The 15,000-nt window shown below is 39.8% G+C and overlaps 1 protein-coding gene and 1 long non-coding RNA gene across 2 annotated transcripts in view; one reads left to right on the forward strand and one right to left on the reverse strand.

Moving 5' to 3' along the window:
* The window catches only part of LOC116057839 (protein NLRC3-like), a 556,293-nt gene that overhangs the window by 148,622 nt on the left and 392,671 nt on the right, over window positions 1-15,000 (forward strand). The window lies entirely within an intron of this gene.
* LOC116061929 overlaps window positions 1-15,000 on the reverse strand; it is a 137,686-nt gene that overhangs the window by 33,207 nt on the left and 89,479 nt on the right. The gene's annotated exons all lie outside the window — the stretch shown is intronic.

The raw sequence follows: 15,000 nt of genomic DNA on the forward strand, positions 1-15,000 counted from the left end.
CAATAAACATGTGAAGTTTAAACCTTATCGATGTGGAGATCTGGAAGGGATGGACGATCCCACTACACAGAGAAAGAAACTTGACCCTAACTGGACTGGACCTTAGAAAGTAATCTCATCAGATGACAAGGGAGTTATATACAAACTCTTGGATTTGAGACATTCTCACGCTGGACCAAAAGTTGTTCACTATGATTGATTGAAGCCTTATCGGTCTAGTTTGGAAACATCTTCGCTGCCAGTGGAACGACTGGTACCTCAGCAGCATATGAACACTCTCCCCAGGTACACATCATTGTCTGGTTCACTCCCCAGGTACTCTGTACCACTTGACCCTGGACAGGCTTCTGCCTGCCCTTCTGTTCCCCTGCTGCGGAGACCGTCAGGACGGGTCTCACGAGTCCAGCCACAACAGAACCAACAGCCTGCTGCTGCTTCTACAGTGCCTGTTGGGACATATTCTGGTGGCCCTCCCACCACTCGTTCGGGACGGGTTGTTCGGAGACCACAGCGGCTCGTGCTGTGAGCAACCCCCTCCCGCTTATATAACTGAAAAAGGAACTGTTTATAGAAATTTACATTTGCCATTTACGTGTTGATTGTGTTTGGCTAGTGTTTAAAAAAACAACTTGAAAACACAAATAGGAACATAATATTGTATGGTACTAAGTTGTGACACTCAATATACAGTGAATGGGTTTTATGGTTTCATTATAAATGTTTTTCACTGGTTGGAAGTTGACATAGTGGAGTATTTTGGTAAATCAGTACTACCTTTAACAGATCCTAGTCAATTTATAGCAGAATAAGCACAATATTTTTCACTCCATGCAGGTGCATGTTATTGCCATTTTTCTAGCATTTGTAGAGTGCTGATTTTCTGATTTTCTGAGTTGTGAGATGAGATTTATTGAAATGGGGACATATCATCTGAAGAAAGGGAAGAATGTAAAATGAGATTTATTTTCTGAATGTTTAGTTAACAGATGACCTTTTTAGGGTTACTGAAATAAGTCACATATTTCCATTAATTGTAGTTTCATAGTGTATTCTGTTCCTTAAGTTAACAAGGGAGCTATCTAACATGTTGTACCCTGCCTGTAATTCAGTAACAGTTAGGTTGGTAGAGGGATATGATGATAAGATAATGAAGCATGTTTTGTTATGAGTCTTGAGTTGTCCTACGCTTGTGAAGTGTCATTAAAATGTACCAAGTTACAAAGTCAAAGCTGTCTCGGTGCTCTTACTCTATCCACGGCCCGAAAGTACTTGTATGTAATAATGCAAGTTAATAGTTAACGCTAACAATAACTAGCGACAGCGTTACAATATTTACTGTCTTCTAACCTCTGTTTCAAGCTTAAATATATGGGGGATTTCTATTGTGTTTGATTATTATGAATTATTTGTAGGCTTCAGTACTTATATCTACAGGTTATTTAATTGAATATACACTGAATGGAAAAGAAGATTTCTCCATTCTCAGCTGAGGTGGACAGCATAGAGCTGCAGTGTTTTACCATTGTACTTTACACTGCATACATTAGCCTAGCAGCTAGCAGAGTTTCCCTCGGCTCATAACTTAATACCGTTAACCACCATACTGTTGTGATACGTTGCTTCTTCACCACGGTATGAAAACTACATACGGTCACAGCCCTATTTATCTCTTCTGTTGTCTTCTTCTCTCATCAGATGGAGGTGGTCAGATTGATCAGAAGGAGGATGTGTTGAAGGATCAGCTGAGTCCTGATGATCCGAGAGCTTGAAGCAGCAGCATCACCTCTAACTGGGCCATGTTACTGGGAGGTAGAGTGGAGAGACTGACTGAGGCTCTGCACGGTTCCACATTAGCAATGGCACGTGGCCATGAAAGAAGTATGTCGGGCAAGTTGATTGGCCGACATTAGCCTCTCCTGGTCAGTGACGGTGGCTCTGTCTCCATCAGAATCAGCTGACTCAGCATACGTCAGACTACAGAGTGGAGCCAAGTGTGTAGAGCATATGTTTGCTAACATTTCACATTTTAACATCAATGGTAAACTTCACTATCATCTCCTCAGGACTATCACCTGTTTGTCAGATAAACTTAACTGCAACACCCGCTGAAACAACCATGACCTCACAACACCCTTTAACCCCCCCCCACAGTAACATCTTCTCTTCTAAAATAACCGTTAAAATTTAAACGTTAACGTTAAGAGGTGAGGTGATTACCACGCTGTCACAGCAATGGTCGAGATTAGCTTCACACACTCACACAGAGACACACACACACTCACACAGTTAGAGAGACACACACACACACAGACTCACACAGAGACACACACACTCACACACAGACTAATAGAGAAGAGTTGGCTCAAGAAGGCCGACAGAAGAAGCTCTCAGTGAATGAAAAAGAACTGATATGAATGCAATCAACTTAATAAATCAGTTTGTTGTTTGGACAAATCATTGTGTATTTACAATTAATACAATTTGATGACAAAGTGTTTGATGTTTTCCAGGCCAGTGATCTGGATTATTTTGATATATATTTTGTCCCGTTGAACACTGGGCTCCTCCAGCTGGACATGATTGATTCAGATCTTGTGAAGCCAGAGTGACTCAGCAGATTAGGACAGCAGAACTGTAGATTTACAGTCATTTAAACTGCCCTCAGGTTATATTCCTGTTAAGTCTGCCTATCTCTGGATCTCTTTGTGTTGCGTCTCCACGCTGTTGAATGATGAACTGCTGTTAAAGTTGATAATATTCTGTAACTTGAAGGTTGATGTCAGAACTCAGAAGTCTGCCAGTAAGTTTAATTCTCATTCTCATCAGTGCTGGATTATATTTCTGTATATTTGTTCTTTCTTCTGTATGTTTACGTTCTTATTTCATATGAGTCATTACATCCTGTATCAATGTAATAAAAGTATGAAAATGGGGATCAACCCAACATCACTTTCTCTAAATGCCACATCCTTCAAATCAAAGAGAGCAGGTCTAAATCAACTGTTGGCTTTGGGCCCCTTAGATGTCAGAGCTGCCATTAAATGTGGAAAGTCCAGTTCAGACCAAAGACCAGCGGAGACTTTAGTCTCCTTGTTAGTCTCCGGTCTGCAGAGCTCTGAAAGCTGCCAGTTTCAACCAATCAGACGAGACCAGACGCTGTATCATCTCCATAGAAACCACTCTCTGGAGAGAGAGAGAAGAGAGAGAGAGAGAGAGAGAGAGAGAGAGAGAGAGAGAGAAGAGAGAGAGAGAGAGAGAACTTCTGCTCTAACTTCAGTCTTTTTTGTAGCTGGATATCATTTGTAGCGTATTAAAATATGAATGAGGAGAGTGATAGTGAGATTATTTGTAGCGTATTAAAATATGAATGAGGAGAGTGATAGTGAGATTATTTGTAGCATATTAAAATATGAATGAGGAGAGTGATAGTGAGATTATTTGTAGCGTATTAAAATATGAATGAGGAGAGTGATAGTGAGATTATTTGCTACAGCTGCATTTCTAGTAGAGATGAAACAGAAAACTATGTTTTATTTCTCTGATTCTAACGCTGCTCAATATCAATATTAACTTGTGAAAGTATTGAAGTATTTGCAGTATTAGAACTGTGTGTCTGACATCTGGACAACATGTTGAGCTTGGGTTTACAATTTCTATTAAAATGAAAACCATGAAGTTTATAAAGTAGCGGTTAGCCTTTACGTTACGTGTTGTAGTAAACAAAGGATTTTAACTTTTACAAGTTTGATAAAAACGTCAGTTTTCTTTCATAAGTTCACCTGTTCTGTGTTTTTCATGTTGTCCACTTTTAAGATTTATTCATAACATGCTAGTGCTAGTCAGTCACATTTTGAATCAATATTTTAGTCAGAGTTATCAGAAATGGATTCTAACTTCTCCTGTTGTCCTCCCCCCCACTAAGCTACTTTGGTTTTCTCGTCCAAATTAAATTTTTCGTAATTTTTGTAACTTTTTTCCAAGTTTATTTTTCTCCATTTTCCTGATGTTTTTGTCTCTTTTCTTCTGCGCTTTTTGGACGTTTTTGTTGTTTTTCCCCCGATGTTTTTTAAGCTTTTTCCGTCATTTTTGTCACTTTTTTCAGCGTACTTTTATCATTTTTTTTTCAAATGCTATACAAATGAATAAAAACCCAAATTCAAAGAAAGTAGTGAACTGATCATTTATTTAACTTGTAAAGAGCGTCGTATGGAACCATCCAGGTTATTGTTTTGGACATTTTGGTTGCTAGAAACCCAAATTTCTGATATAGAAACTTTTAGAAAATGGGTCAGATTTGACCCGAGGACATCAGGAGGTTAATAAAGATTACAAGAACAAAGCTGAGTCAGCATCACACTGTCAACAGGAAATGGATTATATATATACTGTATATATATATATATATATATAGACTCTGACCCAAAATCCTGACTGATCAATTGGCAGGAAACAAAGTTGTAATATTTAAAGAAATAAAGTCAAAACATTTTAAGAAAAAAAGTTGAATTATTTAAAGAAAAAAAGTCAAATTATTTAACGAAACATTTAAAGAAAAGTAATCGAAATATTTAAAAAAAAGTCAAAATATTTTAAGAAAAAAAATCAAAATATTTTAAGAAAAAACGTAAAAATATTTTACAACAAAGGTCAAAATATTTTACAAAACAAGTCAAAATATTTAGAAAAGTCAAAAATATTTTACAAAAAAAGTCAAAATATTTAAATAAAAAAAGTCAAATTATTTAAAGAACAAAATTCGTAATATTTTAAAAAAGTAATATTTATATAGTCATAATATTTCATGTAAAAATTTGACATCTCCATTAGTAAAATGTAAAATATTGTAACAGAAAAGCTCTACATCTGTATGAAAATATATTTTCTCTAAATCCTGAATACTTTGTTACTGTACTCAAGTAGAAGTTTCTCATATCTGTACTTGACTTTATTTATATCTCAGCTCTGGGTTGCAGCAGCTGTGTGTAAATTCAGACGTAGACTAGTTGGAGCGTTAAGTTGTGACTCAGGTTGGAGTTTAGGTGCTACTAACATTTGGAGGGTGTCCCAGGATCATGGAGGCAAAGATCACCGGACACAACTCTGCACACGGTTTTCAACTTGAAAGCTGAATATTACTGCAGTATTCAGACCCACTCTTACCTTGTCAGGTCCTGAATATTACTGCAGTATTCAGACCCTCTCTTACCTTGTCAGGTCCTGAATATTACTGCAGTATTCAGACCCACTCTTACCTTGTCAGGTCCTGAATATTACTGCAGTATTCAGACCCACTCTTACCTTGTCAGGTCCTGAATATTACTGCAGTATTCAGACCCACTCTTACCTTGTCAGGTCCTGAATATTACTGCAGTATTCAGACCCACTCTTACCTTGTCAGGTCCAGGACTGTGAGGCCCTCCAGTGGCTGAAGCTGTTCTCCTGTTGACATTAAATGCAGACGCTGAATCAGATCAACAGAGACAGAAGATGTTCTGCTACATCTCAGAGGGACATCTTGGTCTTTTTACTCCACTACATTTGTCTGACAGCTTTAGTTTGTCCTCCCCTTCCTGTCCAGTGAAAACCACGTACCTCCAGATGTGTTGATGTTGAATGTTTGTGATCAACTGAAGGATGAAGTCTTTCTTTATGTGTTGAGAGAAATTCTCCTACTTCTTAAAGCTAAATAAAGTCTTTAAAAGTCACAAAGCTGAAAACAGCTGTTTTTCTGACACCAACAAGAGTTTTAAACCTTTTAGAGATACGTGGTTCTCACAGGACAGCCACGCTACACACATGATGATCTTATAGACCCACAATGCACTGCTGTAGATTAAACTACCCAATAGAATAAAACACACACACACACACACACACACACACACACACACACACACACACAGATAGGGACACACACAAACACAAACACACACACACACAGAGAAAACACACATAGAGACACACACAGAAACACACACACACACACACACACACACACACACACACACACACACACACACACACTCAACCTGTAACCACCAGTCTCATCTAGAGGAGTCAGTGTAAAATGTTGTAACATTAAAACAGCTCTATCTATGTCTAAGTCCTGACTGACCACTTGTGTCTTCTTCTTCTTTATTTCTGTCTTGCTTCCTTCTTCCACCACTTCTGGTTTATAACGTGAAGTATAACCTCAGTGACAGCAGGACTTTGGCCTTTATTGGGCTAAATGTGAATTCTGATATCAAGCAGGTTTTTACCAAATCACAGTTTATTTGTCGTCTAATTTCCAGACTGTTTCTGATGTTATAATGTGTGTGTATGGCTGAAGGTGAGGACATCACACCTTAAAGTGCAGAGCTGCTGTAAGATCCTCTGAAATTTCTTTAAACATTCATCCATCATTTTAGGTCAAAATGTAGTGTTGGGCATTAGTGAGGGTACAGATTCAATTATTGGCAAATTATCAAAGTGTTGTATCAATATTAATAAAGTTATGAATATGTGTATTAATAACTTTACAACATTGACAAACAATCAAAACAGGGCACCACCCTGGAATCAGGGACCAATAACTGAGCTGTGAAAACAGTCTCATATATGGTGTTACCTTTAAAATACAGATCTTAATAAACTGGATTAATTTATCTTGTATCTCTGAAAGGAACAGAAGAAGGGTGAATTCGAGCAATGACTGTTCAACCAGCGATTATTACAATTATTACACAAATAATCACTAACACTGCTCTTTAAAGTATAACAGAATTTATTTAACTTCAAAATCATCAATGGCCGATCAATAATTGTTCAATCAATAAACCTACATACTTCTACAAGCTACAACAAAAGCAAAACAGCAAGCATGTGGCGACATGTCTCTCTCTATGTGTGTGTGTGTGTGTGTGTGTGTGTGTGTGTGAGGAGGAGGGGGAGGTGACGAGACGCGAGGGTAGCTAAACCCCACGATATCAAGAGGCGGGCAAGACTCCGCGAGATTTGAGGCTCTCTGTAGTTAGCCCAAAGACTACAAAAATGGCAGTCGGGGAGACCGCGTGGCTCTGTGTTAGCCGGTTAGCTGCTCAAGCTAACAGTTACAGACACAGAAGGAGGTACATAATAGCTATGGGCCAGCTGTTCACACCACGTGTATGTCTGTGTGTGTGTGTGTGTGTGTGTGTGTGTGTGTGTGTGTGTGTGTGTGTGTGTGTGTGTGTGTCTGTGTGTGTGTGTGTGTGTGTGTGTGTGTGTGTGTGTGTGTGTGTCTGTGTGTGTGTGTGTGTGTGTCTGTGTGTGTGTGTGTGTGTGTTTGTGTGTGTGTGTGTGTGTGTGTGTCTGTCCTCCCACGGCACAAAGAGACTTCATTCAGATGATAGCTGACAACACAGCCGGGACATGTAGCAATAGCTAGTTACCGTTAGCCCCAGCTTAGCCCGGCTGCTTACGACGCTAACGGCAGTTTAATGAAGCGTCGGAGAAACAGAGAATATCAGACCCAGGCATCCTAGTCACAACATCGGCCATCCATAATGCTAGCTAGCTACGTCTCCGTAAACGCTACCGGTGTTTGTACCGAAAATCTCCTCCGTGCCGAATGTCTCCCCTCTTCGCGTATAGCTGTCTTTACAGTTAGCTAGCTAAATTAACCCGACAAAAGGTGGGTTAAGCACCAAAACGAATAGTTAAGATTATAGAAAAGTAAAGGGGGAGATCGGGCAGCTGGGAGATGTTCTCCTCCTGCTGATAACGGCAATAGAACATCCTAGCCGTCCTGGAGATTCCCCCTTGTTAGAATATATTTTGTGAAAGGGTTGAGAAAAGGTTTTAGAGTTCATGGGGCTGACCTCAATGTCTCTGTTTCCCTGGGTCAAAGGAAGGGTGAGAAAGAAACTCTGATCAGGGGAGGGAACGAGGCAAAACAATGGTCAGCACTATGCAAGCGCGGGATTTGTGACACTGTATGGAAATGACCTGGCTCTCATGAAAACTCCTTAAAGTTTGCTGGAGATTAAAACACAGGTGTTAGAAATCCAACAATAGCGGCTGGCTTCTTCTGAGCTGAGAATTGGAAGTCAAGGTCATGTTTTTATACAGTGTTACAGATTAGTCAGGAGCCGGCTGGAGCCAGAAGATCTGGACCAGATCCAAACTGATGAGAGCACCACCAGAGATGGGACAGAAATGGATAAATAGACAGCATTTTAACTTAGCAGTACCTGATGCTGGGGGAAACTCTGTCAGTTCGTTAGGCGATATAGACTCTACCTTGTATCAGATCCATGTACATGTACTTGTATTTCTGCAATATCATTCACTAAACTTGTTATTAACTTTAACTGGACGAATCCTGGTCTTGATTTGATTCCTGAGTTTTATTTCTCTGATCTACCAGTAAACGAACACAAATAGTGACCAAAGAATTGGAGTCAGGTTAAGTCTGGCCTTTTTAGGGCCAGACCGGTCAAATCGGTCACATTTAAGACTAAAATCCTTCATGGTGACCCTGCGACGTGCTGGGGAGATCGGACATCGGTTTCTTGGAGCTGTCCAGACTTTTTTGGCAGCCTCCACCACTCAGACCCTCGCCTCTCCGGGTCCAAACGGTACCGAAACAACTAACAGGTGAGAGAATTACCTATTGCGTGATATAGCTAAAAATTCTCAATATTTGGCCCTCACACAAAATTTTTTTGGACCTGGGTGAGTGTGTATCATCTGAGCATTTCAAATTGGTTTACAACTACAGAGAATGATACTGCAGATTCTTGCTTCTTTGAGTGAAAAAGATGGTTTAACTATTGAGTGAAAATGGTTCTTTAGTCTTTGAGTGAAAAAGATGGTGTAAACGGTTAATAATGACGTTACTTGGGTCTTTGAGTGAAAAAGAGAAAGTTTAAACTTTCCTTCAGAGGTGAAGGACAGTCTATTGATTCCGGACGAGCTTTATATCTGACAACACAGCTTGGTGCACTTTATATAGTAGGCTGGACTCTAAATTCGACTGGTACCACTAAAATTCTAATTCGGATAGTTGTTACATACTCTGTGGTTTTCTTGTGTGACCCACTGCATGTCTGGGTTTTGTATCTTGCTGCAAGAGCAACATCTTTTGAGGAATTGAGGGCATTACCTCTAGTGAAAAGTTTCCCTGTTTTGTTCTCTGAAAAGTGTCTCAGTGTGTAATATCACTGACAGGAGCGTGTAGCTCGGGTGAAATCCATACATACCGCTTGGCTTTTTATGAGAACAAACAGAAGTCTGACAAAGGTGTCTCTGGTGTGATAACAATCATCAGACAAGGGTACGCGGCTCGAGTGAAGTCTATACACGCTACCTGGCCTTTTTCAGATAAATCAGAAATGCACAAAAAACTGAACACGCAGTAAGGACTCAGATTGACTTGTACGACTGTAAAATTATTTAGGAACTGAGCTCTGGGCACTCCAGTCTCTAAACCCAGGGGCTCACGCCTTTTCTGGTGGCAGTGTATTGGTTTATGGTTGTTTGCTGTGTTTTGTGTAATATCTGGCGCTGTTTGTCGCTTTTACTTGTTCTTGTGTGTCATTTTTATAGTCTGTTTTGCTTGTGTGATGTCTGATTGTTTGTGCTGATTGTGGTTGAGCTGTTTTGGTTGTCTTTGTCTGTTTCTCTGTGTATGTGTGAGGTTTTGTAGTTTGGGGTTAACTGTGCATATTAAGTAGATATTATCATAGGAGATACTCCGGGGAGGGGTAACTCCCCGTCTAAGATCGGTACACTATTGATCGAATCATCTAATTTTTATATAATAGAATAATACCTATATGACTGTTAATAGAATACAATAATCTACTTACTTTAGACTGCTGCTGGGTGTCAATTCTATAACTCTTACGACTGACTCTCATTAATGATCATTGTGATACGGGTAACATTGTATAAGGTTAAAATCCTATGAAACACCATAGTGATAGTTCATCATGATATAAGGTGTCCCCCACAACTATAACACACCGTAGACATTGTTTAACACTGCTATAAAGGTGTCCTTTACAGCCATAAGACGCTTTAGTTAAATGTATAGTTAAATATCTTCAATAAGGTGTTTTCTATAGCCTCGATTGACGAATAAACCGATATCACTGATCAAGAGTCTTCAGTGACATGGTTCACTGATTTTTGGGTGTTTTGTTGGTATGAATTCCTCAGTAAGCGTTTTAACACTGAACTATATTGTCATATACTTTGTATAAAAAATACATAAATAAATAAAATAAACGACTGTTGTGAGTTAGTCAGTTAGGTTGCTTGGCGGTAGAAAGTGTATGTCGCTGTGACAGAAGGACAGTTTTTGGTGAGGTGTAAAGAGATAGGAAGACTGTGAAAAGCTTACGGGACAATCTAAGACAGTGGGCTGCCTGGAGAGAAAGACGTTTGTCAGGCAGCAGTTAGTGAGTGAGTGGATCAGATTACATGTCGCTGTAGCAGCGGGTAGGGGCCTGCCATGGTCCGTTGTTCCTGCGCTATTTCGACGTACACACACACACACTCTTTCTTACGCTCGGCCCCTGTTATGCTGTAATGATTTGCCTTCTCCCCGTTTTTACCACTCTTTACTATAATACTATATCTCTGGTATACTTCAGGGGACACACGTTTGTGGTAGACCTGACATATTCAGTTTAATTACTATTAGTAATAATAATAATAATAACGATACTAATTGGAATAGACTTTATTTGTAATGCATTTTGCATTTAGAACTAATCTCAAAGTGCTACGGTTCATAATAGAATATACCTGTTTTGGTATATTAAAGAGGGAGAAAAACAGAGTGGAACTGTCTCAGACTCAGACAGCAGTCAGAGCGTGACTGGATCAGGTTACAGGTGGGCGTTTCCGGCGGGGAGGAGCTGTCTGTTAGTGAGCGGTTGCGGCAGTCTGAGTGTTCAGCACACGAATATAACAGCTTAAACTGTAACACACGATCACAACGTTTTTCTTGAACATAAATAACTTGAATTGCCTTTGAAAAAGATTGAAACATGTTGGCTGCATTAACTCTGAACGCCGAAGTTCCGAAACGGAAGGATGAGTTAAAGCGAAAACTTAAAGCGTTAAAAACTGATTACCAGGAAAATGGCATGTTACCCGCGGATGGAAGCAATGACCCAATAACCTGGGAGATGATGGAGAAACTACTCCAGTGTGAATTAAAAGTGGAAAACGACCTGAAAAAAGAACTAGAAAAACGTCCGTGTTTAATAAATGCGTGTTGAAGAAAAAACTTTCAAAACAGGATGAGAAAAGGAGATTGGTGTACAAATTGAGCACATTGATTGACACCCACAAGAACAAAAAATCAAAAAAAATCAAAAACTCTGAAAATAGCACCACAGCAATGATAAATTGGCATTCAACCTCTCCCCCTCTTTCCTGTCCTCCCGCAACCCCAGTCACGCAGTTCTCGCCTAGTGACCCATTCGTTCCGTCCTCACACTCTCCACCCCTACCCATGCCAGCCTCAGCTAATCAGTGCCGAGTTACACTCACCCCCTTAGGACAGAAATATGAAATAAATGGTAACATTACTGTAGGAGTAGAAGGGACAACAGCAAATGACTCAGCGATGGAAGTCTCAGTGTGTGTTGGAAGTGGCCAGACAGCACTATCATCAGTATGGAATGCCTGCTGATTCCTGTGATGCGAAAAAAAAAAAAAAATTTCACCACCTTCACCCCTTTCCTCCTGGACAAATAATCCTGGAATCTCCACACCTGACTTAACGTATCAGTACATGGCTGGAGAACCATTACGCAAAGTCACCATAATGACACCACCTAGTTTGCTAGATACAGGCTTAAGCAGTTTTTGTTATCCATCAGCAGTACCATCACAGTCACAGACCTCACAGTTACCACAGCAACATCAGGCACATACAATGGCTCCTCTAATGGTTAATCCTATGGACCCTACACATGCTACATATAAGCCTTGGGGACACACAGATATGGAGGCACTCTTAAGGAAGTTGCCAGATGTGCATCATGGAGCAGAGCCCTGAGAGGGAGATGGAACACGGTCCCCTGCTATATATATTATGAATGCATTTGCATATTAAAATGGGCCTACGTGTAGGGCGTACTAACACCTTGATATTTACCTACCTAGTGTATGGAATAAAAAGTTATCACCATATCCTGAAGATTGTTTTTGTGGTTCTACAAATCATGTTTTAATGCTAAACATGCATGGGCCGTGGTGAATCCTTAAGATTTACTGTATCTGTGGATGGCTACTTTAGAGACTACTTTCCCTGGAGGCCAGTGAGCAGTGGGGATTTATATTTGCTAATAATATACTGGACTCATGTTAACACTTTAATTTAAAAAAAACAAACAAAAAAAAACAATAATAACTTTCAATTAATTCAGGACTCCCTCCTTGCATTAACTCTGAGGACCCCGAGGGGCCACTTACCCCATATTGAAGATCCCTGAAATAGACAACATGTTGTTGTTTGATTCATCTCAGTTCATTGGTTGAGATTATAATTGAAGCCAATTCAGGTAGCTATGAGATTTCATTTTAAATAACCTGTTCTATTAGACTCTGCTGGGTTTGTTAGTAACGCTACATACAGACTCTGTATTATTTGGACTTGCTATATGACACATCTTTTTACACTATGTAGTGCATTTTGGTGAACATTTATCTTTCAACTTCTGTTATTTTATACAGCTTTTGCTATTGTGAGAAAGGAGGGTGTTTAAAAAAAAAAAAAAAAACTAATTTTGATTTGTTAATGAGTCATGAGTTTGCATGCCTCAAAAGAGGGATAGCATAGCATACCAAATTTAAGTAAAGTGTTTTAATAAATTTAAATAAAGTGTTTTAGTAAATAACATGTTATTTTGGGTATTTTGTTTTCTGGATTTAAAAAAAAAAAAAAAAAAAGAAAGTTTAAATTTGTTTATACCAATTCTTTTTGTTTGTTTTCATCGATATCGCCGAAAATTCTGTTTGCTTGTTTGTTTTATGGCTAAAAATTCTGTTTTGTTCTGTTTAACTTAACATCAGGAACCCGGTGGCTATGGGTGCTCCTTCAAGTGATAAAGCGAAACATATGGTCCAGCCCTAGGTGGAATCATACCAAGTCCTACTCTCTACTGCTACCACTTTGAAATCACTGAAAGGACCACCTGGATTCACCTCCATCACACTGTAATAAGGTATTTGGGTTGTCTGGGGGAGACAGAGCGGGCTGAGGAGTCTAGTCTCACTGATCCGAAGTGGGAGAGGGGAGTCTGAGCTACAAAGGGGGTCTTTTAGACTAGAAAAGTGTTATTAGTGGATCGTCTCAAACCCAGTGAAGAAAATATATATGTATACATATATACGTATATCTATATATATAGATTGCATCCCTCAATCATATTAGAGGAGAAAGTGAACTAGACTCATCAGTAAAGAGTCTCTAACCAGAAGCCCAACCAAAAATGGACCACAGACGCCCGTGGCATCCTTTTAGACTTCCGGGACTGTGCGGTCTCAGGGGAACGATGTGTTTCCTCTTCTTAGCTGCACTAATAATACTGCCACCAATAATATGGCACGACCTGCAGCTGCTAAAAAACAGGAAAATAACTACTAAATCAATGCTACGAATCTGACTCTGAATCTGACCACTGATACACAACCGAGCATACCAACCATGCCTACCCATGACCATCGACGAATAAAACAAAGTCACCATGCAAACCACTCGATTACATTAACCAGGGGCAGAACGCAGTCATTTACTGTGGACCCATGTTCAGGACAACAATTTGTGTGCAAAGCGAGAGGAAGGGCTACCGATCAAGCCTATCTCTGCACAGAGTACTGTACCAGTTGGGACCATGTGTTCCAACACTCTCACACAGATTCCAAGGGTTACAAAGCCGACACCGAGCAGACGTCTAGATGGACCTTAGTTAGAAAACCGTTGAATGGCCAGTCACCTAATTGGGATAGTATAGTGACAGTGAGGAATGTAAACAAGGCAGACCAGGGTATCTATTGGGTGTGTCTAGATGTAGCTGGAAAAGACCCATGTGAGAGAATTGCTATCCGCGTACAAGAACCTCCAGTCAATGAACCCGAAACAACCTTTATTTTGCAAGATCAAATTGTCACCTATCCAACCGACTTGACCCGCAAAGATAAAACAGCTATGGAACAATTGCATAAGCATGCTCCACAGTAAGACCCTATTCAAAATTAAAAACAACAAAAATGATGTCACAGGTTTGCAATGTATCTTTAGTCTGTTTAGCTATGCACTCTCTAAACCTCACATCTAAAAAGGAAAATACAAGTCATTTGAGTTTACTGTTTCCTTCAGTAAATATTGTCTCACCTGTTACTTAAACCTTTTCCAGGTAATGACACCTGCTCCTCGAGAACATGAGGGGAAAACGTGTGCATCTACTAAGCTCGTCTTGGTGTTAACATCACTACCGACATAGGTAACCACTTGGCCTCATGGTTTGTTAATCAAAGCGCCAGTAGAGCTGAGGTGTAGGGCTGTATGGAGGCAGTTCGACGATGTATCTTCCATGCTCCACAAGCTGCACCTGAACCTGTCCCGTACCGAGCAAGGAGGGGCACTCCTGGTAGCACTTTTGATGACAGATTGTGCATGTGTGATAAAACTTGATGCACCCAGAGGCGTATCTACCAGACAAGTTTATTGCACGCAATCAAATTTGGCGCGGACGTTTGAGTCATTCTTTTCTGGTGGGAAGCAGTAAACAAAATTTGAATTGTATTACAGCGTTTTGCTAAATACACATGGGATGCGGAGAAGGGCATTGCTAAACCAGCTGAGAACAACTTCTCTGATGACTTGAAAAAATGAGTAGAAAAATTCAATATTTAACGTTGATATTAATGCTTAAGTTACGTACAATGTGAGTCTGTAGCCAATTGGATGCATAAAATGTAAAAAGATGTATTAAATGTATTAAAAGATGAAAAGAC

Source organism: Sander lucioperca, chromosome 23 (genome assembly GCF_008315115.2).
Source record: "Sander lucioperca isolate FBNREF2018 chromosome 23, SLUC_FBN_1.2, whole genome shotgun sequence".
NCBI classification, from domain to species: Eukaryota; Metazoa; Chordata; class Actinopteri; order Perciformes; family Percidae; genus Sander; species Sander lucioperca.